Source organism: Bubalus bubalis, chromosome 6 (genome assembly GCF_019923935.1).
Source record: "Bubalus bubalis isolate 160015118507 breed Murrah chromosome 6, NDDB_SH_1, whole genome shotgun sequence".
Taxonomy (NCBI): Eukaryota; Metazoa; Chordata; class Mammalia; order Artiodactyla; family Bovidae; genus Bubalus; species Bubalus bubalis.
Genome location: NC_059162.1, coordinates 46,663,751 through 46,691,290, shown reverse-complemented (window position 1 = coordinate 46,691,290; position 27,540 = coordinate 46,663,751). Strand labels below are relative to the sequence as shown.

The 27,540-nt window shown below is 41.5% G+C and overlaps 1 long non-coding RNA gene across 1 annotated transcript in view; it reads right to left on the bottom strand.

Annotated features, from left to right (window-relative positions):
- Nucleotides 1-22,188: 22,188 nt before the first annotated feature.
- The window catches only part of LOC123334246, a 33,672-nt gene continuing 28,320 nt past the window's right edge, over nt 22,189-27,540 (bottom strand). The window contains exon 3 of the long non-coding RNA XR_006552077.1: nt 22,189-22,323. This is a non-coding gene — a long non-coding RNA (uncharacterized LOC123334246). The remainder of the gene's footprint in view (nt 22,324-27,540) is intronic.

The window sequence follows — 27,540 nt, the reverse complement described above, 5'->3', positions numbered from 1 at the left end:
AAAACAACCTCATTAAAAATGGGCAGAGGACCTAAAAATACATTTTTTTTCCCCAAAGAAGACATATAGATGGCCAACAGATACATGAAAAGATGCTGAACATCTCTAATCACCAGGGAAATGAAAATCAGTCATGATGGCTATCACCTCTCATTTGTTAGAATGAGTGTAGTCAAAAAGACAAGGGATAAGTGTTGGCAAGGATGTGGAGAAAAGAGAACCTTTGTTCACTGTTTGTGGGAATATAAATTGGTGAAATCACTATGAAAAGAGAGTGATGCTCCTAAAAACTATTAAAAATAGAACTGTCATGTGATCCAGCAACAATGTATCTGGATATTCATCCAAAAAAGCTGAAAATAGGACTCAAAGAGATATTTGGACTTCCATGTTTACTGCATCACTATTCACAACAGCCAAAAGGTAAAAACAATCTAAACGCCCACTGATGCACAAAGGAAAAACAAAGGGTAATATAAACACAGAATGGAATACTGTTCAGTCTTAAAGAAGGACATTCTCTCATGTACTACAATATGGATGAATCTTGAGAACATTATGCTAAGTGAAATAAGCCAGTTACAGAAGGACAAATATTGCACGACTTCATTTATATGAGGTATTTAATGTAGTCAAACTCATAGCATGGAAAGAAGATTAGTAATGGCTAGGGACTGGGGAAAAAGGAAAATGGCAATTTCCTAGGCAATGAGTATAGAATTTTAGTCATGCAAGACAAAAATGTTCTAGATATCTGTACAACAAGGCACATACAGTGAACAATACTATACCACACACTTAAAACTTGTTCATCAGGTAGATTTCATAGTACGTGTTTCAACCACAATTTACTAAATTCTATTATTCAATCTTGAGTTTTTCCACAGTTTAGTGTGTATTCAGTGTTATATACAAATGTTTTATGAATGTTTGGAAAAAAGTGTATTTTTCATTAATAAATCTTATTACTTAATAAATCCTATTGATTACATTGTTTGAACCATCTATGTTACAATTCGGGCAACCAAATCTTCTACAGATTGATAGTGGCTTGTGTTCTTCTATCTATAATTATATGTCTCTCAATTTCTTCCTCCTCAATGTTTCAAACAACTTTTATTCATACTTGTGTTTTTATATATATGTTCAACTTAATGCTCTGTTCCTTGGCTTTGCCTTCCTTTTTGTTTCATGTATATATGGTTTCTCTCCCCCTCCTCTCCCTCCTCCCTCCCTTCTATCCTTTATCCTTTCCTTTCACCCTTCTTTCCTTCATGTTTTTGATGTCTTAACACACCTTTAATCATTTTTTCTTTTTAATTTTATTATATAGACTACTTTCATTTTATTGTCAAATTTAATATTTTCCCTTTCCAGCTTGTTTTGTGCTTTCTAGTTTCTATTTTTTTTGTCTTTTGATAAATATGTTTTCCTTATTTTTATTTCGGAGAAGGCAATGGCACCCCACTCCAGTACTCTTGCCTGGAAAATCCCATGGACCGAGGAGCCTGGAAGGCTGCAGTCACCATATGGGGTCGCTGAGGGTCAGACATGACTGAGCGACTCCACTTTCACTTTTCACTTTCATGCACTGGAGAAGGAAATGGCAACCCACTCCAGTGTTCTTGCCTGGAGAATCCCAGGGACTGGGGAGCCTGGTGGGCTGCGGTCTATGGGGTCGCACAGAGTCGGATACGACTGAAGTGACTTAGCTTAGCTTATTTTTATTTTCTTTAATGATGGCAAGTTATTTTAAATTCTACCTCTAATTTGCTTATTAAATACATATGTAATCTTCATTTATCCATTTATTAAAATCAAGAACCAAGAAAAGATGACATCCTCTTATGTGCTGAGGAATTTATCCACCATTCTACTTCTTCTCCCCAGAGTGATCTTTGAAGACCATAAAATTTAGAAGTATTGTTTGTGTGTGTATAATATATGTCCATAAAAATCTTGTAAACATATTTGCAGAAGTTGCATTGATTGATTTTAATACAATGTTCCCATTCTTGATTTCTTGATTTTGATTATATTTTAGTGAGCAAGAGCATCTTTAATTTTTTCTAGAGACATTTTTAAGTGGCATAATTTGAGAACATCATTCTGTTTTAATTGTCTTTTGGTGTTTAATGATTTAGGAAAAGTTGGAGGTTAGCCTGATTTTTGTTCTGAGTCAGAAGCTTTGGTACTTGTAGAATTTTTAGTTGTTATCTTACAATTAGCTTTAATAGCCTGGCTACAGCCAGTGTGCATTTTTTTTTTTTTTTTAATTACCCATGTCTAGGACATAGTGATCTCTGGGTCAGGAAGATCCCTAGGTCAGGAGAAGGAAATGGCAACCTGCTCCAGTATTCTTGCCTGGGAAATCCCATGGACAGAGGAGCCTGGTGGGCTACAGTCTGTGGGGTTGCAAAAGAGTCAGGTACGACAGTGACTAAAGAACAACAAAAACAAGGACATAGTAAGCTCTTCCAGTTTACATACATACTATATGTTTTCTTTCAACCTAAGGAAAAATTTCATTGAACATGTATTTGACTGTTTCAGTTAATGACTGATGATGGTATTGATAAGAGTTATTCACTGAGTGCTTGAAGTGCCTATTTTGAGGTCTTTCCCCAGGCTTCAAGGTTGAATTCTTTCTTCCTTTTGTTTTTCTGCCCTCCTGAGGTTGGTCCAGTGGTTTGTGTAAGCTTCCAATAGGGTAAGATCTGTGCTGAGTGTTTGTTTTTTCTCTGATGGGCAAGGCTGAGTGAGGTGGTAATTCTGTCTGCCGATGATTTGTCTTGTATTTTTGTTTTGTTTGTGGTTTAGATGAGGTGTTCTGCACAGGGTGCTACTGGTAGTTGGGAGATGCCAACACTTGTATTCAAGTGGTTTCCTTTGTGTGAGTTCTCACTATTTGATACTCCCTAGGCTTCCAGTTCAGTTCATTCCCTCAGTTGTGTCTGACTCTTTCTGATACCATGGAATGCAGCATGCCAAGCTTCCCAGTCCATCACCTACTCCCAGAGCTTACTCAAACTCATGTTCATAGAGTCAGTGATTCCATCCAATCATTTCGTTCTTTGTCATCCCCTTCTCTTGCCATCAATCTTTCCCAGCATCAAGGTCTTTTCCAAAGCGTTGATTCTTTGCATCAGGTGGCCAAAGAACTGGAGTTCAGCTTTAACATCAGTCTTTCCAGTGAACACCCAGGACTGATCTCCTTTAGGATGGACTGGTTGGAACTCCTTGCAGTCCAAGGGACTCTTAAGAGTCTTCTCCAACACCACAGTTCAAAAGCATCAATTCTTCAGTGCTTAGCTTTCTTTATAATCCAACTCTTACATCCATACATGACTACAGGAAAAACCATGGCTTTCACTAGATGGACATTTGTGGGCAAAGTAATGTCTCTGCTTTTTAATATGCTGTCTAGGTTGGTCACAGCTTTTCTTCCAAGGAGCAGCATATTTTAATTTCATGGCTGCAATCACCATCTGCAAGTAATTTTGTAGCCCCAAAAAATAAAGTGTCTCACTATTTCCACTGTTTCCCCATCTATTTGCCATGAAGTGATGGGACTGGATGCCATGATCTTAGTTTTCTGAATGTTCAGTTTTAAGCCAACTTTTTCACTCTCCTCTTTCACTTTCATCAAGAGGCTCTTTAGTTCTTTTTCACTTTCTGTCATAAGGGTGGTATCATCTGCATATCTGAGGTTATTGTTATTTCTCCCAGCAATCTTGATTCCAGCTTGTGTTTTATCCAGCCTGGCATTACTCATGATGTTCTCTGCATATGTTACATAATCAGGGTGACAATATACACCCTTGATGTATTCCTTTCCTGATTTGGAACCCAGTCTGTTGTTCCATGTCCGGTTCTAATTGTTGCTTCCTGACCTGCATACAGATTTTTCAGGAGGCAGGTCACGTGGTCTGGTATTCCCATCTCTTTCAGAATTTTCCACAGTTTGTTGCGATCTACAGAGTCAAAGGCTCTGGTGTAGTCAATAAAGCAGAAATAGATGTTTTCCTGGAACTATCTTGCTTTTTTGACAATCCAGCAGATGTTGGCAATTTGATCTCTGGTTCCTCTGCCTTTTCTAAAACCAGCTTGAACATCTGGAAGTTCATGGTTCATGTATTGCTGAAGCCTGGCTTGGAGAATTTCAAGCATTACTAGCGTGTGAGATGAGTGCAATTGTGCGGTAGTTGGAGCATTCTTTGGCATTGCCTTTCTTTGGGATTGGAATGAAAACTGACCTTTTCCAGTCCTGTGGCCACTGCTGAGTTTTCCAAATTTGCTGGCATATTGAGTGCAGTACTTTCGCACCCTCATCTTTTAAGATTTGAAATAGCTCAACTGGAATTCCATCACCTCCACTAGCTTTGTTCATAGTGATGCTTCTTAAGGCCCACTTCACTTTGCATTCCAGGATGTCTGGTTCTAGATGAGTGATCATACCATTATGATTATCTGGGTCGTGAAAATCTTTTCTGTATGATTCTTATGTGTATTCTTGCCACCTCTTCTTAATATCTTCTGCTTCTGTTAGGTCTATACCATTTCTGTCCTTTATTGTGCCCATCTTTACATGAAATGATCCCTTGGTATCTCTAATTTTCTTGAAGAAATCTCTAGTCTTTCCCATTCTATTGTTTTCCTTTATTTCTTTGCATTGTTCCCTGAGGAAAGCTTTCTTATCTTGCTATTCTTTGGAACTCTGGGTATATTCAAATGGGTATATCTTTCCTTTTCTCCTTTGCCTTCTGCGTCTTTTCTTTTCTCAGCTATTTGTAAGTCCTCCTCAGGCAACCATTTTGGCTTTTTGCATTTCTTTTTCTTGGGGATAGTCTTGATCCCTGCCTCCTGTACAATGTCATGAACCTCTGCTCATAGTTCTTCAGGCATTCTATCTATCAGATCTAATTCCTTGAATCTATTTGTCACTTCCACTGTATAATCGTAAGGGATTTGATTTAGGTCATACCTGAATGGTCTAGTGGTTTTCCCCACTTTTTTCAATATAAGTATGAATTTGGCAATAAGGAGTTCATGATCTGAGCCACAGTCAGCTCCCAGTCTTGTTTTAGATGACTGGATAGAACTTCTCCATCTTTGGCTGCAAAGAATATAATCAATCTGATTTCAGTATTGACCATCTGGTGACGTCCATGTGTAGAGTCTTCTCTTGTGTTGTTGGAAGAGGGTGTTTGCTATGACCAGTGCATTCTCTTGGAAAAATCTGTTAGCCTTTTCCCTGCTTCATTTTGTATTCCAAGCCCAAATTTGCCTATTACTCCAGGTATTCCTTGACTTCCTACTTTTGCATTCTAGTCCCCTATAGTGAAAAGGACATCTTTTTTGGGAATTAGTTCTAGAAGATCTTGTAGGTCTTCATAGAAATGAAGAACTTCAGCTTCTTCAGCATTACTGGTTGGGGCATAGACTTTATTATGGTGATATTGAATGGTTTGCCTTGGAAACAAACAGAGATCATTCTGTCATTTTTGAGATTGCATCCAAGTATTGCACTTCAGACTCTGTTGACTATCATGGCTACTCCATTTCTTCTAAGGGATTCTTGCCCACAGTAGTAGATATAATGGTCATCTGAGTTAAATTCACCCATTCCAGTCCATCTTAGATTGCTGATTCTTAAAATGTCTATATTCACTCTTGCCATCTCCTCTTTGACTACTTCCAATTTGCCTTTTTTCATGGACCTAACATTCCAGGTTCCTATGCAATATTGTTCTTTACAGCACTGGACTTTACTTCTATCACCAGTCACATCCACAACTGGGTGTTGTTTTGCTTTGGCTCCGTCTCTTCATTCTTTCTGGAGTTATTTCTGCACTGATCTCCAGTATCTTCTCACTGTTTGATACTCCTTAGGGTTTGTTCTGTGGTAGCCTAGGGTCTTGGAGTCAGTGCTCCCTCCAAAGGCTCAGCACTTGATCTCTGTGGTTCCCTCACCCTGAGTAGCTTGAGAAACTCAGTTCAGCTCTCTGAAGACCCTGCCAGTCTTGGGTCCTTCCAACTTTATGAAGTTTCTGCAGGCTTGTGGGGGTCCAAATTCCAGGGCCCAGGTACTCAAACTTCAGCCAGCACCGCCACTGTGGGGAGAGCTTGATAACTCACAAAGCTCCCAGGCCAGCTCCATCCTCCTTAGCTTGGCATTTCTTACTTGGGGCTTTCAAAGAAGCTTTCTTTGTTTAAACTTCAATCACAGATCTTTAGGAACCACAGCGTACATTTTTTATTTGCTTATTAAGTCAGTGACTTTCCTTGCGAACACTTCCAAGTCAGTTCTCAAGAACAGTCCTTCTTCTGCTCTGTGTCCTTGGAGCTGATGGAACAGGACTGAGTTCACTACAGAAGTAAAGGAAAGCTTCATTCTCTGACAGAAGAATGAAGAGGCACTAGCTGACTTTCTAGAGCATGTGCTCTTTAGGGCTTGAAATGCCTATTTTAAATAATTTATATGCTCTCTAATTTAATCATAATAGTGACTATTAGTATCCTCATCTTAAAAATAAGCAAATTGAAGCTCAGGGATGTTAATCAACTTTTCAAAGCCGTCACAACTGGAAAATAGGAGGGAATTTGAACCCCAAAGGCCTCACTCAAATAGGTGAGATGAAGACATACAAACTTCAGTTATAAATGTGTCACCAATATGAAATGAATAGTGTGGGGGGTATAGTCAATTGTAATGTAATATTTTTGTATGGTTACAGATGGTAACTAGACATACCCTGGTGATCATATTGAAATGTACAGAAATATTGAACCACTATGTCACATACCAGGAACTAACAACTAACTAATTGGAACTACAACTAATTGGTTGTAGGCCAATTATACTTCAAAAACAAACAAACAAAAATTAATAAAAAAGAGATCAGATTTGTGGCTACCAGAGGCAGGACGTGAGAGAGGGGGAACTGGATGTAAGTGGTCAAAAGATACAAACTTCCAGTAATAAGATAAATTCTAGGGATGTAACATACAACTAATATAATTAACACTCTTGCACATTAAATATGAAAATCCAAAGGCAATGCCAAAGAATGCTCAGACTACCGCACAATTGCACTCATCTCACATGTTAGTAAAGTAATGCTCAAAATTCTCCAAGCCAGGCTTCAGCAATACATGAACTGTGAACTTCCTGATGTTCAAGCTGGTTTTAGAAAAGGCAGAGGAACCAGAGATCAAGTTGCCAACATGCGCTGGATCACTGAAAAAGCAAGAGAGCTCCAGAAAAACATCTATTTCTGCTTTATTGACTATGCCAAAGCCTTTGACTGTGTGGATCACAATAAACTGTAGAAAATTCTGAAAGAGATGGGAATACCAGACCACCTGACGTGACTCTTGAGAAATCTATGTGCAGGTCAGGAAGCAACAGTTAGAACTGGACATGGAACAACAGACTGGTTCCAAATAGGAAAAGGAGTACGTCAAGGCTGTATATTGTCACCCTGCTTATTTAACTTCTATGCAGAGTACATCATGAGAAACACTGGGCTGGAGGAAGCACAAGCAGAATCAAGATTGCCGGGAGAAATATCAATAACCTCAGATATGCAGATGACACCACCCTTATCGCAGAAAGTGAAGAGGAACTAAAAAGCCTCTTGATGAAAGTGAAAGAAGAGAGTGAAAAAGTTGGCTTTTTCAGCTCAACATTCAGAAAACTAAGATCATGGCATCTGGTCCCATCACTTCATGGCAAATAGATGGGGAAACAGTGGCAGATTTTATTTTTGGGGGCTCCCAAATCACTGCAGATGGTGACTGCAGCCATGAAATTAAAAGACACTTACTTCTTGGAAAGAAAGTTATGACCAATCTAGATAGCATATTCAAAAGCAGAGACATTACTTTGCCAACAAAGGTCTGTCTAGTCAAGGCTATGGTCACATATGGATGTGAGAGTTGGACTGTGAAGAAAGCTGAGTGCTGAAGAATTGATGCTTTTGAACTGTGGTGTTGGAGAAGACTCTTGAGAGTCCCTTGGACTGCAAAGAGATCCAACCAGTCCATTCTAAAGGAGATCAGTCCTGGGTGTTCTTTGGAAGGAATGATGCTAAAGCTGAAACTCCAGTACTTTGGCCACCTCATGCAAAGAGTTGACTCATTGGAAAAAACTCTGATGCTGGGAGGGATTGGGGGCAGGAGGAAAAGGGGACAACAGAGGATGAGATGGCTGGATGGCATCACTGACTTGATGGATGTGAGTTTGAGTGAACTCCGGGAGTTGGTGATGGACAGGGAGGCCTGGCGTGCTGCAATTCTGGGGACACAAAGAGTCAGACATGACTGAGCGACTGAACTGAACTGAACTGAAGAGTTCTCAAGAAAACAAACAAACAAACTTCTTTTTCTTTTATTTTGTATCTATATGAGACAGTGGATGTTCACTGAACTTATGGTAGTCATTTCATGCTGCATGCAAGTCAAATCATTATGCTGTACACCTTATACAGTACTGTTTGCAGTTACATCTCAAGAAACCTGGAAGAAGAAAAATTAAAAGACTGTAATCACTAATTGACACTGTCTCCTCAAGGGTTCTAAGTTTCAGATTCTTTGATACCATGTGGGCATCAAAGAGATGGTATTCTAAAATGGTCTTATGTTTCCTGTATGGATTTTTCTGAGTTTTCAACATGCTCCTCCTTGTTCTCGGGTGTTGCTTTTTGCTCTTCCTTAAGTAGAGAGAAAGCTCTATATATTTCATGTTTGTTTATTTACATGAGGAGTATGTCTCCAGGAACTCTTCCTTTTCACTAGTTGATGGGAAATTCTTCCTCTCAGATTTAGGTCCTAAGGACAGAGTAATGTGTACAGTTCCTATATTCAGTTTCTAGTAATTCTTGCCATTCAGGGTGGGTCTGATATGAATATTTTTCTGTGGTCAGGCTCTCTGCCTGTGGTTGCAAGACAGAGGAATCTACAGCAATTCTTAACAAAAATTTAGAATAGTCTGAAGACTACTTTCTGCCAGCATTCATGTCTCCTATCAGACTTCATGTCCCCTCATAGAAAGCATTCTTCTCAGGCACCTCGGCATCCTAAGATGCTGTACACTATTGAGTGTTCCCATCTATTTCTGACGATGACTTTTGCTGTCTCCATGTAGAAAGCAACAGGTGCATGGGAAGCAGGGAGAGATGCATTATTGAGTCATAGGTTTTGGGAAGACCACCATGAACCGCATAACAAAGGGCAAGTATTGGAGGTGAATCAAGGTTTTTTTTCTTTTCCATGTTTTTGGCATTCTCTATTATTTTTCGTTGACCTGCAGAATATATGAAATCTAAGTATTTATTAACACATAAATATCAGTGATAGATTTAATGGAAAAATATCCCCAAACTTTAACACATGTTCTTTTAGAAGTTTTGTTTTATACTCCCATTGCTAATTTTTGACTTCTTCCAACCATTGTTGTTCCTGAGTCACTAAGTTGTGTCTGACTCTTTTGTGACTCTGGGGACTGTAGCCTCCCAGGTTTTTCTGTCCATGGGATTTCCCAGGGAAGAATACTGGAGTGGGTTGCCATTTCCTCTTCTAGGGAATCTTCCTGACCCAGGGATTGAACTCACATCTCCTGCATTGGCAGGCAGATTCTTTACCACTGTGCCACCTGGGAAGCCCCGGAAAGGTGGGTAGGAGGGGCCTATTAGTGACATACCAGTAAAGATTTGAAAAAACATCAGATTCACTAATCTAGTATAGAGCATAGTGTTGTACAGGAACAAAATTTGCTGCCCTGGAGTGGCGGCTGCATGGCGCTGGAGCGACTTCAAGGAGATACCCCACATCCAAGGGCAGAGAAGCCCCAGCAAGATGGCAGGAGGGGCAAAAATCACGTTAAGTACCAAATCCCATACCTGCCAGAGCCACTCAGAGGGCTCAAACAAACCTTGTGTGCACCAGGACCCAGACCCCAAGGAGACTGAGACAGAACTGTGTTTGAGTATCTCCTGTGGAGGTACGGGTCAGCAGTGGCCTGCTGCAGGGGCAGGTGCTCTGGATGCAGCAGACTTGGGTATGGCATAAGCCCTCCTGGAGGAGGTCGCCATTAACCCCAACATAGAGCTGCCAGAACTTACACAGAACTGGGAAACAGACACTTGGAGGGCTCAAACAGAATCTTGTGTGCACCAGGACCCAGGAGAAAGGAACAGTGACCCCACAAGACACTGACCCAGACTTGCCTGTGAGTGTCCAGGAGTCTCTGGCAGAGGCGTGGGTAGGCAGAGTGGCCTGTGCTGCAGGATTGGGGGCACTGAGTGCAGCAGTGTGTGCATGGGTCCTTCTGAAGGAGGTTTCCATTATCTTCATTACCTCCACCATAGTTTACTGAAACTGAAGTTGCTCAGTAATGTCCGACTTTTTGCGATCCCATGGACTGTAGCCTACCAGGCTCCTCAGTCCATGGAATTTTCCAGGCAAGAGTACTGGAGTGGGTTGCCATTTCCTTCTCTGGGGGATCTTCCCAACCCAGGGATCAAACCCGGGTCTTCTGCACTGCAGGCAGACGCTTTACCATCTGAGCCATCAGGGAAGCCCCCATCATAGTTTGGCCCCAGGTAAATAACAGGGAGGGAACACAGCCCCACCCATCAACAGAAAACTGGATTAAATTTTTACTGAGCATGGCCCTGCCCATAGAACAAGACCCAGTTTCCCCCTCAGTCAGTCTCTTCCATCAGGAAGCTTCCATAAGCCTCTTATACTTCTCCATCAGAAGGCAGACAGACTGAAAACCACAATCACAGAAAACTAACCAATTTGATCACATGGACCACAACCTTGTCTAACTCAATGAAACTATGAGCCATGCTGTATAGGGCCACCTAAGATGGATGGGTCATGGGGGAGAATTCTAACAAAATGTAGTCCACTGGAGAAGGGAATCCCAAACCACTTCAATATTCTTGTGTTGAGAACCCCATGAACAGTACAAAAAGGCAAAAAGATAGGACACTGAAAGATGAACTCCCCAGGTCAGTAGATGCCCAATATACTCCTGGAGATCAGTAGATAAACAACTTCAGAAAGAATGAAGAGACAGAGCCAAAGCAAAAACAATACCCAGTTGTGAATGTGACTGGTGATGGAAGTAAAGTCAGATGCTGTAAAGAATAATATTGCATAGGAACCTGGAATGTTAGGTCCATGAATCAAGGCAAATTGGAAGTGGTCAGACAGGAGATGGCTAGAGTGAATATAGACATTTTAGTAATAAGCAAACTAAGATGGACTGTAATGGGTGAATTTAACTCAGATGACCATTATATCTATTATGGTGGGCAAGAATCCCTTGGAAGAAATGGAGTAGCCATCATAGTCAACAAAAGAGTCCAAATGCAGTACTTGGATACAATCTCAAAAATGACAGAATGATCTCTGTTTGTCTCCAAGGCAAACCATTCAATATCACCATAATCAAAGTCTATGCCCCGACCAGCAATCCTGAAGAAGCTGAAGTTGAACATTTCTATGAAGACCTACAAGACCTTCTAGAACTAACACTCCCCAAAAATGTCCTTTTCATTCTAGGGGACTAGAATGCAAAAGTAGGAAGTCAAGAAATACCTGGCTGCTGCTGCTGCTAGGTCATTTCAGTTGTGTCCGACTCTGTGTGACCACATAGATGGCAGCCCACCAGGCTCCTCCATCCCTGGGATTCTCCAGGCAAGAACACTGGAGTGGGTTGCCATTTCCTTCTCCAATGCAGGAAAGTGAAAAGTGAAAGTGAAGTTGCTCATTCGTGTCCTACTCTTCGTGACCTCATGGACTGCAGCCTACTAGGCTCCTCCATCCATGGGATTTTCCAGGCAAGAGTACTGGAGTGGGTTGCCATTGCCTTCTCCTAGAAATACCTAGAGTAACAGGCATATTTGGCCTTGGAGTACAGAATGAAGCAGGGCAAAGGCTAATAGAGTTTTGCCAAGAGAATGCACTGGTCATAGCAAACACCCTCTTCCAACAACATAAGAGAAGACTCTACACAGGGACATCACCAGAAATACAAAAACCAAATTGATTGTATTCTTTGCAGCCAAAGATGGAGAGCTCTAAACAGTCTTAAAAAAAAAAAAAGGACTGGGCACTGACTGTGGCTCAGATCATCAACTCCTTATTGCCAAATTCAGACTTAAATTGAAGAAAGTAGGGAAAACCACTAGACCATTCAGGCATGACCTAAATCAAATCCCTTACGATTATACAGTGGAAGTGAGTAATAGATTCAAGGGATTAGATCTGATAGAGTGACTGAAGAACTATGGACAGAGGTTTATGACATTGTACAGGAGGCAGGGATTAAGACCATTCCCAAGAAAAAGAAATGCAAAAAGGCAAAATGGCTGTCTTAGGAGGCCTTATGAATAGCTAAGAAAAGAAGAGAAGCAAAAGTCAAAGGAGAAAAGGAAAGATATACCCATTTGAATGCAGAGTTCCAAAGAATAGCAAGGAGAGATAAGAAAGCCTTCCTCAGTGATAAGTGCAAAGAAAACAATACAGTCCCTGAAGAACTCTAGAGGAAAACAATAGAATGGGAAAGACTAGAGATCTCTTCAACAAAATTAGAGATACCAAGGGAACATTTCATGCAAAGATGGGCTCAATAAAGGACAGAAATGGTATGGCCCTAACAGAAGCAGAAGATATTAAGAAGAGGTGGCAAGAATATACAGAACTATACAGAAAAGATCTTCATGACTCATATAATCACAATGGTATGATGTCTCATCTAGAACCAGACATCCTGGAATGTGAAGTGAAGTGGGCCTTAGGAAGCAACACTATGAACAAAGCTAAAGGAGGCGATGGAATTCCAGTTGAGATATTTCAAATCCTGGTTGATGATGCTGTGAAAGTGCTGCAATATGCTAGCAAATTTGGAAAACTCAGCAGTGGCCACAGGACTGGAAAAGGTCAATCTTCATTCCAATCCCAAAGAAAGGCAATGCCAAAGAATGCTCAAGCTGCTGCACAATTGCACTCATGTCACACGCTAGTAGAGTAATGCTCAAAATTCTGCAAGCCAGGCTTCAACAGTATGTGAACTGTGAACTTCCAGATGTTCAAGCTGGATTTAGAAAAGGCAGAGGAACCAGAGATCAAATTACCAACATCCGCTGGATCATCAAAAAAAGCAAGAAACTTCCAGGAAAACATCTATGTCTGCTTTATTGACTATACCAAAGGCTTTGACTGTGTGGATCACAATAAACTGTGGAAAGTTCTGAAAGAGATGGGAATACCAGACCACCTTATCTGCCTCTTGAGAAATTTGTATGCAGGTCAGGAAGCAACAGTTAGAACTGGACATGGAACAACAGACTGGTTCCAAATAGGAAAAGGAGTACGTCAAGGCTGTATATTGTCACCCTGCTTATTTAACTTATATGCAGAGAATATCATGAGGAACACCAGACTGGATGAAGCACAAGCTAGAATCAAGATTGCTTGGATAAATATCAATAAACTCTGACATGCAGATGACACCACTCTTATGGCAGCAAACAAAGAGGAACTAAAGACCCACTTGATGAAAGTGAAAGAGGAGAGTGAAAAAGTTGGCTTAAAACTGAACATTCAGAAAACTAAGATCATGGCATCTGGTCCCATCACTTCATGGCAAATAGGTGGGGAAACAATGGAAACAGTGAGAGACTTTATTTTTTTAGGTTCCAAAATCACTGCAGATGGTGACTGCAGCCATGAAATTCAAAGACACCTTGGAAGAAAAGCTATGACCAACCTAGACAGCATATTAAAAAGCAGAGACATTACTTTGCCAACAAAGGTCTGTCTAGTCAAAGCTATGGTTTTGCCAGTAGTCATGTATGGATGTGAGAGTTGGACTGTGAAGAAAGCTGAGCACTGAAGAATTGATGCTTTTGAACTGTGGTGTTGGAGAAGACTCTTGGGAGTCCTTTGGTCTGCAAGGAGTTCCAAGAGTCTATCCTAAAGGAAATCAGTTCTGAATATTTATTGGAAGGACCCATGCTGAAGCTTAAACTCCAATACTTTGGCCACCTGATGCAAAGAACTGACTCATTTGAAAAGACCCTGATGCTGGGAAAGATTGAAGGCAGGAGGAGAAGGGGACAACAGAGGATGAGATGGTTGGATGGCATCCCCGACTCTATGGACATAAGTTTTAGTAAACTCTAGGAGTTGGTGATGGACAGGTAGGCCTGGTGTACTGCAGTCCATGGGGTTGCAAAGTGTCAGACACGACTGAGCAACTGAACTGACTGACTGACTAACATCTCTTTGGCATATGAATTGTTTTGACCTGAAAATCATCAAGGCCCAGGAAATAGGAAGAATCTTTGGCTTTCCCCCTAACCACCTAAACAATGTAGATAGAACACCTGTTCCAGGAAGGGAATCATCACCTTAGATAACTATGTGTGTGTTCTAAGTCACTTCAGTCATGTCTGACTCTTTGAGACCCTATGGACTGCAGCCCTCTTGACTCCTCTGTCCATGGAATTCTCCAGACAAAAATACTGGAGTTGGTTGCCATGCCCTCCTCCAGCAGTGTCTCTTGCACCTCCTGCATTGGCAGGCAGGTCCTTTACCACTAGCATCACCTGGGAAGCCTCATAGGTAACTGTAGTATGAACTAGGTGTGTAGACAGGGATGGACCTAGCAAAGTCGACTTGTTTAAATTCCAATGTGTTCCATTGTCTCTGCATGATCCAGAAACACTTATTTAATAAACATTTATTCTTCCATCTCTGTGTCAATTGCCTTCCTCCTTGGAAATCCTAAACTACTATCCTCAATCTCCTCATTTGTCTTTAGCTAAAGACGGTATTTAAGGTGAGGATTTTAGCTATTATGGGGAATTCCTCAGTTCTCTTGGGTCTCTCCTATGTATCAGTTCAGTTCAGTTCAGTTGCTCAGTCATGTCCGACTCTTTGCGACCCCATGAATCGCAGCATGCCAGGCCTCCCTGTCCATCACCAACTCCCAGAGTTCACTCAGACTCACGTCCATCAAGTCGGTGATGCCATCCAGCCATCTCATCCTCTGTCATCCCCTTCTCCTCCTGCCTCCAATCCCTCCCAGCATCAGAGTCTTTTCCAATGAGTCAACTCTTCGCATGAGGTGGCCAAAGTACTGGAGTTTCAGCTTTAGCATTAGTCCTTCCAAAGAACACCCAGGACTGATCTCCTCTAGAATGGACTGGCTGGATCTCCCTGCAGTCCGAGGGACTCTCAAGAGTCTTCTCCAACACCACAGTTCAAAAGTATCAATTCTTCGGTGCTCAGCTTTCTTCACAGTCCAACTCTCACATCCATACACGACTACTGGAAAAACATATACACATTATTAAAATATTGTGTGATTTTTCTGTTAATTTGTTTCACATCAATTTAATTCTTAGACCAACCAGAAAAAAGAACCTATAAGTTTTTCCAGGTAGGAAAAAAAAGTTATTTTCAATTAGATTTAACATTACCCTAGATTCTAATAAAATTAAAATAGCTAATATTGCTCAGAAGTTTATTGATGTTCTAAGATTTTTTTAATGTCCTGATATTGTGTTGTGAGCATTAGAAAATCAACACCAGATCCTACTAAACTCCCCTAGTATCAGCCCATACACCCTACAACCTCTTCTACAACTATGATGGGAGGCCCTCATCTTACTTTCTCTGTGAAATACTTCTGTCTTCATGAAGTCCATTAAATAGACACTGGTAACACAGAAACTCTATGCAAGGGAATTAAAGTATAACTCAAGCATAAGGCTGGAGTGTGAGAAGTGGGTACATGGCTCTTAGAAAAGAGGAACAGGAAGACTAGAGGTCCCTGGAGGTTCATTTCAGATGTTTTCACCACCCTGCTGCCTGCCTTTTCATGGTAATATGTTAATCCCAAAGATATGAGAGCTGTTTCAAACCTGGCGTCAGAGTTATGCAAGGAGACAAACTGGTTGGTGGAAGGAACCCCTGAAATATTTGTATACTGTTTGCTGCTTAACTGGGCTTCCCTGGTGGCTCAGATGGCAAAGAATCTGTTGGCAAAGAGGGATACCTGGCTTTGATCCCTGGGTTGGAAAGATCCCCTGGAGAAGGAAACAGCTCTCCACTCCAGTAGAACTGCCTAGAGAATTCTATGGACAGAGGAGCATGGCAGGCTATAGTCCATAGGGTTGCAAAGAGTCAGATATGACTGAATGACTTCAACTTTTTCTGCTTAACTATCAACATTCAGCTATTCTCACTGGCAGTGATACCTGATATGTCATTACGGCCCAGATATAATTTTATGGCTGTCACTATTGTGCTAAGTGAACAACAGTGTGCTAAGTAGACCAAAGGACTGGTAAGATTTTGCACTCCTGTAAATCCACACTCATATATGTGTTATTAAAGTTATTATCAAAGAAACATATTTTGAATTTATTTTAGATTTATGGAAAACTTGCAGAGATGGTACACAGAGTACCAGTATATCACTGATCCCTCTTCCCTAATGTTAACACCTCAAATAACCATCCTTTGATTGTCAAAGCCAGGAAATTGCCATGGTTTAGCACTATTAACTAAACTCCATGCCTTATTTAATATTTCATACCTGATTTTAATTTCATCCATTTTCCCAATAATGTCATTCTGTTCCAGGAACCCACACTGCATTTAGTTGTCGTGTCTCCTCAATCTCCTCCATGTGATATTTCTTTTTCCTTTCATTGTCTTTCATGACTTTAACACTTTTGAAGTCTACTGATCAGTTATTTTGTAGAATGTCTTTCAAGTTTGTATTTGTATGTTGTCTTCTCATGCTTAGAATAAACATGCTTTTTGGATCAGAAAACTGAAGAAATTACATTGTGTCCTTTTGAGTACACAGAGGTGATTTTTAAATATTCTCTGTCTAGATACAACCTATAAAGTTGAGTTCCTGTTCATCAGTTCAGTTCAGTTCAGTAGCTCAGTCGTGTCAGACTCTGTGACCCCACAGACTGCAGCACACCAGGCCTCCCTGTCCATCCCAACTCCCGGAGTTTACTCAAACCCATGTCCACTGAGTCAGTGATGCCATCCAACCATCTCATCCTCTGTTGTCCCATTCTCTTCCTGCCTTCAATCTTTCCCAGCATCAGGGTCTTTTCAAATTAGTCAGCTTTTTGCATCAGGTGGCCAAAGTACTTCCTGTTCATAGAAGTACTTAAACAAGGTGTAGATGTAGGACTCTTGGCTTTGGATATAAAATTGAGGTAGTTGACTTCTGAGATCCTTTTCTGTTTATCAGATTCTATGATTCCACTTCATCTATTTAGCCAGTAAATATACTGAGAATCTACTATGTGCCAGGCATTGAAACATAAATATTTGTATTTAAACAAGTAATATTTTAGGAATATACATAAACAGATACATATATAGCAAAATAAATCTATTCATAGAGGAATGTATAAATTTCTTGGGGAGCTCAGGAAAGCTGAGGGTTAAGAAAATCAAATCGGGGAATTATGTGTTTTTTTCCACACCACAAAGAAATTCTCCTGTACCTGCTGCTGCTGCTGCTAAGTTGCTTCAGTCATCTCCGACTCTGTGTGACACCATAGATGGCAGCCCACCAGGCTCCACCATCCCCGGGATTCTCCTGGTAAGAACACTGGAGTGGGTTGCCATTTCCTTCTCCAATGTATGAAAGTGAAAAGTGAAAGTTAAGTTGCTCAGTTGTGTCTGACTCTTAGTGAACCCATGGACTGCAGCCTACCAGGCTCCTCCATCCAAAGGATTTTCCAGGCAAGAGTACTGGAGTGGGGTGCCATTGCCTTCTCCCCCGTACCTGCTGGGTATCCTATAATTCAACTCATTTCTGATACTCACTGGAGTTCATGTCAGATTCCACAGGTTAAGGGTTCAATCCTACAAGAATGCCCTCCTCAACATCCTTTAGATGCCAATTTCAAGTCCAGGTTGTTGTCTGTGTTTCAGACCCACCAATTGCTACCCATAACCCCTCCTCAGTTTGATTAGCTTGTTAGAAAGGTTTACAGAACTTAGAGAAATATTTACTTATATATACTAGGTTATAAAAGTATATAACTCAGAAACAACCAGGTGGAAGAGCTGCATCAGGCAAGGTACCTACGAAGGGAGAGCCACTCTCCCTGAACATTCACCAACCCAGAAGATCTTTGAAATTTTGGGGGTTTTGGAGGCTTCATGACATAGGCATGATTGATTAAATCATTGGCCATTGGTGACAGAATTGAAACCTCGGCCCCTCCCCCCTTCCTAGAGGTCAGGGGTGGGACTGAAAGTTCCAATCCTTTAATTACAAGGTTGGTTCCCAGAAACCAGCCCTCAGTCCCTAGGTTACCCAGGGGTTTTCCAAGAGTCATTTCCTTAACATAAAAGACATCTTTTCAACTCTGCTTCAGGAAATTCCAATGGTTTTAGGAACTCTGAACCAAGAATGGAGACAGGATCAAATAATATATTTGTTGTTATAAACCATGATATCACAGGAATATGAGAAAACTCTTCTCTCCCTAATCCCCATCTTTATCTATATAGGAAGGAATGTCCTCCAACATTGAACTTGAAGTGGTGGGGAGGTAGCTTCTTACTTCTTCACTCCCTTAACTCAGCTAACTAATTGGTGAAATGTAAGACCCTGACCTTCAGTGGGTCTCATTTTTTATTGGACATTAATAAATGTGCTTTTCTTTATGTGTGATCCAGAGGCTTGATTTCTAGGACTGTTGTCTTTGAAAACAATAAGCTTTGTTTACAATTTTTGTAAGGTTATTCCCTCAGTGGAGGAGGTGGCCAAGGGTGAGGGAGCTATTTTCTCGCTGGTGGCCGGTGTGATGCTTGAGTGTGTTTATGAGGCTCTGCTGAATTCTCCAATCCAGCTTTCCCATTAATTACATGGCTACTTCAATCCCTGTTTTGACTCATGTGTCTATTATTCATTGATTTGAATCCAAAGGAAAAAAGATCTGTAATCAGCACTCCTAAAACTCAAATACCTTTGATTGTCAGGACAGGCTTTGTAGAGGCAGAGCTATTGGGACTAGATTTTGAAGATAAGACATAGAATGTCAAGGTTAGAAGACAGGTATATATTTTGGACACAAGAGTTTTGGAGTGTTTGGGAAAGTAGCTAATCATAGCATCTCTCTTCTCTACCTTGGGTTTAGAACAAATTGTCAAATAAGATAATGGAGTAGCAGATGGAGAACCAAATACAATTTTTATTACTGATATATGCCAACCTGGTGAATATACCTTAGGGTAGGTCTGTAACAGAGGGCAGTGAGTGCAGCCCTTGTTGTGTGTCATTATTCTACACCCTGTTACCAGGCTTGGGTCCTGCTCAGCCATTGGTTGGCACCTCAGTGAGCCCTGCCCTCAAGCAACCAACTGTCAGTGGGTAACCATTAGTAGTCCTGCTTAGCTATTGGTCAGCACTGCAGTGGGCCCTGTCCACAAGTAACAAATTGTCAATGAGGGATCATTAGGGAAGCTGAATGTGAAAGAATTTCAGTCTAACCTGGAACTGGAGAATATGAATGGAGAATCTCACACATCTATCCTCAAAAGAACAGAACTTAAAAACTGAGAAACTGATTTCCTATAAGTGCCTGATTTACAGAAGATGGGGACGTATCTCCTGATCAAAGAACATCTGCCAAAATTCTCCTTCAATTCCCAAGCAGTGAGCTCACTACTTAGCCTCTGATTGCACCCTCTCCTCTTTTCACTCTGTGTGCATAAATACAGTTCACTTCAGACCCTCAGGGGACTCACCTGTAGCTTGCAGCAGAATGTGTTTCTGAATTACAATTCCTCTGCTACTCCCAAATAAACTCATTCTGGTAAATCAGCTTGCCTCAGTTTACTTTTTTATTTAGGTCGACATGCGTAATCCTCAGAATTACCCTGAATTACCCTCGTGGTCAGTGATGAACTGGGGCAAGTATCCCAACATGGAGTATATGCATGTGAACAGTATGGTGGGAGTGTGTGTGTGTGTGTGTGTGTATGTGTGTATATTTAGATGCTGGAAAATAATAGAATATGAGATTAGAAAGAAATGTTGGAATAGACTTAGTTCTTTGGAAAAGCTATATAGCTTGTATCATATATTAACTCATTCTCATTGCCATATGAAGGATGCATTGGCAGGAGGGAAGACCAATGGCAGGCAGTTAAGTTCAGCTCTCCATTTGTTGAACTAATTCAGGAGTGAAGCGACTAGCTTATGAACCAAGGCAATGGAAGTGAGGGTAGAGTGGACAGGATAGATTTAAGACAAACCAGTACAGTAGAACAGACTGACTTGGTGAACAGTTACATGTGGAAATGAGGGAGAGGAAGAAGATTTGGAAGCCAGCTGAGTCTCCTGCTTGAGGATCTGAATTAGGGAATGTGGGCAGCAGCAGGTGCTTATGGAGAAAGGTGTTTATGACAATTTTTGAGCTCCTGGTGTGTGATAGAATGTGCTGGGAATTTTCCATAACTATTGGAGTTTAGGAGGCCAAGAAATAATATTCCTCCCAGGAAGCATTTCATCCAAAAGTGAAAGCAAGTCACAACCATCTTCATCAGCTACTGTCACCGTCACCAGGGCTGCCCATTTCTGCCTCAGAGCCTCCAGGAGGCAGCCCACCCAGCTCGCCCCTGCCCTCATCCAGGAAACCCCCCTAATCAGCCAGAAAGGCACTGGTGGACAGTAACACTCTCCCCCAATCCCACCTAGGGCCAAGGAGCTCCCGTGACACTCAGCAAAGACACTGTCCCTGACACTTGCCCTTTTTAGGAGGAAAGGCTATAGTCACCAGGGTGTCTGGGGAGCAGAATGCTCACCTGTGCCTAGTTGGAGCTGCCAGCACCTGTCAGGCACACAGGGGAGTGGGAGCCATGCCCTCAGCTTCTCACCCTTGCCACTGCCCCACTAAGGTTGCACGGGTAGGATCTGAGCCCTATCCCTGGTCCAGTGCAGACCTGCCACAAGAGCTCTGCCCTCCAACGAGGCTACTGTCCACCCGAACCCAGTGGTCTGCCTCCAAGAACTCATCAGATGCTCACTGAGGGTAAAACGTAAATCCTGTGAGAACAGAAGGATTTGAGCAGTAAAGTTGGATCTGACCAAACCAAGGTATTTCTGTCAATCTGTCTGAGGTTCTCTCCATCAATTCCAAAACTCTGGGAACAGAGCAGAGGATGGAGGCAGCAAGGAATCCTGGGAGCCGCAGGCCAGGGCGAGGATGTGTGGCTGTCCTCCCAGCAAGGGTGCCAGGGGCCCGACCTGAGTTCACTCCCTCACAGATGCTCTCTGCCTGTGCTGAGTCAGACTCTTTCCAAGGACACCCAACCCCAGCCTGGTACTCAGGGCACTGGGGAGTGGCGATGGGAGGGAGCCACTCCACTGACTGCATTTTGAGGCTTAGTGCTTTCAACTCGATGAACAGTACTGTCCCTTTTGAAAACTAAGGAAAACCCCCAAGCAGGAGAAGCATCAGGACAGGGGACTTGGTCTGCTGTTCACTGCTGTGAGGCCAGGATATGTGCCTCCCCAACATCAGGGGTAACACGGCAGCCAATCCCCAAACATAGGCGCCCCACAAGCACCAGGCCAGCACTCCTCATACATGTCCCAAGCCCAGAGACATGGGAGCAAGTGTGCAGACCAGAGGCAGATACCTCACCAGGGATCCTGATGGGACCCCGGCCCAGTTTGTGTATGAGTTAATGGTTCTGTGCTGACGTTAACTTCCTGCACCTAGCAGATGCAAGATGCTCACATTTTGAGAGGGATACAGGAAGGTATATGGGAATTCTGTATACTAGTTTTTCACTTTTTTTCCAGTAAAACTAAAAGGTTTAGTTTGTTTTTTAAGTTAAATTCTGGGGAAAAAAAAGAAATAATATCCTTATTTCTCTCTCCAAATTGGAAACCATTTAAGAATAGGACACAAGAGTTAGTCACATGCAAATCAAAGTCTCTGGCCACGTGGACTTGCCCATATTTTTCACCTGAATCAAACAGATTTAGCAACTAGTGAAACTAGACAACTGTAGGCATTTATCACAGGACTGGAAACAGATTAAAAAGAACTAATCCTTTCTAAAGGCAGGCACTTTTGTAAGAAAGAACTTAGAAGACACTAACCTGAGCAGCTTCAAGTCCTTCTGAACTCACCAGAGAACTTCTCCTTTTGCAGGGAGAAATGAATCTAGGGTGCAGAGTTGGAGGAAGTGGTCCTTGGTTTTCTTTCTCATTCTTGGAAGGGGCATTGGGATTATTCACATCTATGGAAATAAGAGGAATAGAAATTAAACATTAGCTCTAGTTCTAACAGGCTTAATTGAATCACTTGCAACAGTACTGAGAGATGGATATTTTTAATCTCCATTTTATAGACCACAAAACTGAGGCCAGAGAGGTTAAATTACTTGTTACCTTCACATGGCTATTGAGTGGTGGGGACAAGATTTATACACAGCTTTGCTTGAAATGAAATACTGCATCTTTTGCCATTGAAATACCACATTGCTTTAGAAGCTGAGTTAGGAAATTTTGAATTTTAGATGCTGACAAGGACATCCAGGTGGAGAGGGAAAGTGGAAATACATATCTGCAGTCCAGAAGGAATCTTAGACTAGAGTTATAAATGTAGGAGGCAAAGGAAAATACATGGATGTTGAGATTTTTGAGGAAGATAAAATTGCACCCAAACTGTTATTTGATAAGGAGGAATATGTAGATGACAGCTTTAGGAAAAGAGGATTTTGGGGATAATCAACAGAACTAGGGTTGACGGCAAGTTATATGCATTCTTTGTTACTACGTTATTTAGTCTCGGTCGTGTCTGACTCTTTGCGACCCCATGGACTGTAGCCCACCAGGCTCCTCTGTCCATGGGATTCTCCAGGCAAGAATACTGGAGTGGGTTGCCATTTCCTTCTCCATATATACATACATAAATTTTACTTAAAGTTCTTCCTTGTAATCTGTGACATATTTCCAAAGATAGATCATTCCTTTCAAAATTATGTTTATGAGTCTCCCAGCATAGGAGGTAATTATGTTCTATAATTGCCATTTCCTCTCTGCTTTACAGAAGCACTGATCATGGGTTTGGATTGACAGACTAGGAAGAAACAGTTGACTTCACCCATGATTGTTTAGCTTCAGGAAAAGCTACAGGACATAATAATAGCATGAGTGGACCAGCAGAGCAAACGTCCCAAGACTTCCAGGCACCCATTCTGATTTCCCTCTCACTCCACACCTGGAATGCAATGAAAGTGAGTCGATGTACACAGCCTCAGTTTAGGGGCCCATCTGGGTCCTTTTAGCTTTCATGACTAGCTACTCACTTAGATCCTCTCAGAATTATAATTCTTTTATTCTGTAGTGCAACTTTCTCACCAATGAAAGTTGCTCATTATTTCCTGAACAATCTTGACAAGAAGGTATAGGTTCTTAGTTTACTATATAGTCCTTGGCTGGATTCTCACTTATTTTGGATCAAGAACAGGCATATTCCTAAAATTTCTTCTGTTAGTGTTATGGGAGGATTTATAGAATCATGTTCCCAGGTATCTCCAAGACTAGAGTAAAGGCCACAGAACCATTTCATCCCAGTAATGAAGAGACAAAATCAAGGGAATCTACAAATATTATATCAACAATGTAACCCATTTATTAAATAATTATTAGTGCATTCAGTTCAGTTCAGTCGATCAGTCGTGTCCAACTCTTTGCAACCCCATGAATCGCAGCACACCAGGCCTCCCTGTCCATCACCAACTCCCGGAGTCCACTCAGACTTACATCCATCGAGTCAGTGATGCCATCCAGCCATCTCATCCTCTGTCGTCCCCTTCTCCTCCTGCCCCTATTCCCTCCCAGCATCAGGGTCTTTTCCAATGAGTCAACTCTTCACATCAGGTGGCCAAAGTACTGGAGTTTCAGCTTTAGCATCATTTCTTCCAAAGAATACCCAGGGCTGATCTCCTTCAGAATGGACTGGTTGGATTTCCTTGCAGTCCAAGTGACTATTAGTGCATTAGAATGATCAATTACAAGTGGCCAAAATTAAAAACAAAACTGAAAACAAAACTTCAAGCTGATTTAACTAAAGAAAAATAATTGATTAAAAACCTAAGAGCAGCTATAGCTTCTGATACAGGTTGTTCTAGGGTCTCAGGATTGCAAATGATACATGAATATTTACTCTCTCTTTTCATTTCTCCACTCTGCTTTCTGATCTACTGGCTTCACAGCTAGGTCTAGCATAGTAATCCCTATAAACTTAATGCTTGGTTTCTCCAATGTTCAAATCCAGTGGAAAAGAGACTTTATTCTTCTTCCAAAATCCTGCCTCACTGGCTCTGTTTGGAGTACATTCCCATTCTTGAACAAGTTACCGTGGTTCAAGGGAATCTGATGCTCCAGTTGGCCAAGCCTGTAGCTGAAGCTGGAGGCCCACATGAAGCACCAGGACTAAGAACTGGAAACAGGATGCCCCAGGGAATTTTGAGCTTATTGGAAAAAATGGTGCACAGATGCTTAATGACTGAAAAAAGTCATCTATGTTTAGGATTCCCTCTCTCAACTTACAGGAATCCAGCTCAAAATAACTTAGGTATGAAAAAATCTTCATGAGTTCACATTCATGAAAAGTCCAGAGATGCAGCCAATCTCATTCAAAGCAGCAACCAGGAGCTCAAATGATCTTTCGTGACTCTTTCACTTGAATTCCTTCACTTTGCTTTGGTGTTTAGTATTTAGGCTTCTGCACAAGGTGGGCAAAATGGCAGCTGGAAATCTCATAGTTGTTATTTAGCTGGAAACATTTGACTACTTTGGCATTTCTCATGGGTAATAGGTGTCTTTCCCATTAGCTCTAGAACCCTTGGAGAAGACTTTCTGCTCTGCTTGGGTCAGGTTTCTATCCCTTCATTAATGTCGAGGCCCCAAGATGCCTAGCTATTTTGGCAAGGTTTGGATTCACCATTGACCTAGTGAGGGCAGGACACTGGGACTAACAACCCTGAGTGGGACCAGGAAGCAGCGGTTCACAAAGGAAACTATATTTCAGAAGAAGCAGACAAACCACAGCTAACGAAGTCTATTCTAAATCACTAAGTCATGTCTGACTCTTTTGCAACCCCAGGGCCTATAGCCCCTGCAGGCTCCTCTGTCCATGGGATTTCCAAGACAAGAATACTGGAGTGGGTTGCCATTTCCTCCTCTAGGGTATTTTCTCGACCCAGGGATCAAACCCACGTCTTCTGCATTAGCAGGAGGATTCTTTACCATTGAGTCACCAGGGAAGCCCCTCTAACCGGTTAGAGGTGTCTAAAGGATTTAATATTGTGTCCATACATTTTCTCACTCCTCTGAAAGCAAATCACCAAGCACAAGAGTTTTAAACATAAAAAAGAGAAAGATCACTGTGAGTTCCACTTTAGTAGAACATAAGAGCTCATATTTATTCACTGGCAGTTCATATTCTTTGGAAGAAATTTGGGAGGAATCATGCAATTCCTTGTAGTAGGCCTGGTATTTTCCTCTGCAATGCTACACTCACCAGATCAGAGGAAATAAAGCTACTAAAATGACTGAGATGAGTTTGATAGATGGAGTTTTGTTAGTTATGATTATTGCTAGTGTCGTTTCCTTTATTAAATTTTTAATTGGAGGATATTTGCTTTACAATGTTGTGTTGGTTTCTGCCATACAACATGAATCAGCCATAAGTATACATATATCCCCTCCCTCTTGAACCTCTCTCCCACCCCCTACCCCATTCCACCCCTCTAGGTTGTCATAGAGCACCGGTTTGAGCTCCCTGTGTTATATAGCAACTTCCCACTAAATATTTGTTTTACATATGGTAATGTACGGATGTGAGAGTTAGACTGTGAAGAAAGCTGAGTGCCGAAGAACTGATGCTTTTGAACTGTGGTGTTGGAGAAGACTCTTGAGAGTCCCTTGGACTGCAAGGAGATCCAACCAGTCCATTCTAAAGGAGATCAGCCCTGGGTGTTCTTTGGAAGGAATGATGCTAAAGCTGAAACTCCAGTACTTTGGCCACCTCATGAGAAGAGTTGACTCATTGGAAAAGACTCTGATGCCGGGAGGGATTGGGAGCAGGAGGAGAAGGGGACGACAGAGGATGAGATGGCTGGATGGCATCACTGACTTGATGGACGTGAGTCTGGGTGAACTCCAGGAGTTGGTGATGGACAGGGAGGCCTGGTGTGCTGCGATTCATGGGGTCGCAAAGAGTCGGACACGACTGAGCGACTGAACTGAACTGAACTGAACTGAATGTATGACGTTTCAATGCTACTTTCTCAATTTGTCTCACCCTCTCCTTCCCACTAATGTTGTTTCTTATTATGTCTCTGCTTTACACTTTGAGAGTAACTTTGGCAACATTTTTATTTAGTTGTAATTATTTTATATTAAAGTCCTTTGGAGACGAGCTTTTCAGAAGGGACGATTCCATCAGTGAGTCCCTTCTAAATTCATACAACTTTATGAGCAGGACCGGAAGTGAGTAAGGTGTCTTTAGTGAGACGTGTTAGAGATGATTCACTTTGTTTTTCACTGTGTACCACACATTTCTCTACACGTGAGCCAAGATTTCTTCACTTCCATCACTAGGAATGAGGCCACCCAAGCTGATTAACTCACACCAAGGGTTTAAATGGAATGGAATAAAGATGGCTTATTTAAATCACATGCATTTTGAGGATCATTAGAGCTCTGTGTCCTATGAATAAGGACGATTAAAATTCAGTAGAGTTTTGAGTATTCTTAATGTGCATTTAGTTTACACCACAACGCTGTCTTTAACATACCATTATGATGTGTGCTGTGACTGCTATTCATAATGACACACACTCAGTAATATGCATGATGATACAGAATAAGTTCAAGTGTCTTTACATTATTCTTAATATAATAATGGTTCCAAGGGCTGCATGCAGCTGTGAGTGCATATTAACAGGGGTATCCCACTGTGAATTATGAATCTATAACACAAAATTTTCAGAAAAAGTACTTACTGTGTATGTAAAATAGCTGCCTTTTAAAGCTTGAAACTTGGTCTGGTTAAAATTGCTCCTAGCAATATTTTTAAAAGAAAATATTCCAGAGGTAATAAGTGGACTGAATGGATTTGTGAATGATTGCTGTAAAGTCTTAGGTAATAACTCATAAAACTGCAAAAGGAATAGAAAATTATCTTTTTATGCATGTGTAATATGAAATCAATTCAAATGAATTTCAGTAACAAATGTTCTTGATGTTTTTACCATCTAAATAGGGATCTCCCTATTTATCTTTTATTCTTGTTGATTGAGTGATACCGAGACATAAAGGATCCTATTTCTTTGCTAATCTGAATTCAGTGCTTATTGGTTCAGTTCAGTCAGTTGTGTCTGACTCTTTGTGACCCCATGGACTGCACACGCCAAGCTTCCCTGTCCATCACCAGCTCCCGGAGC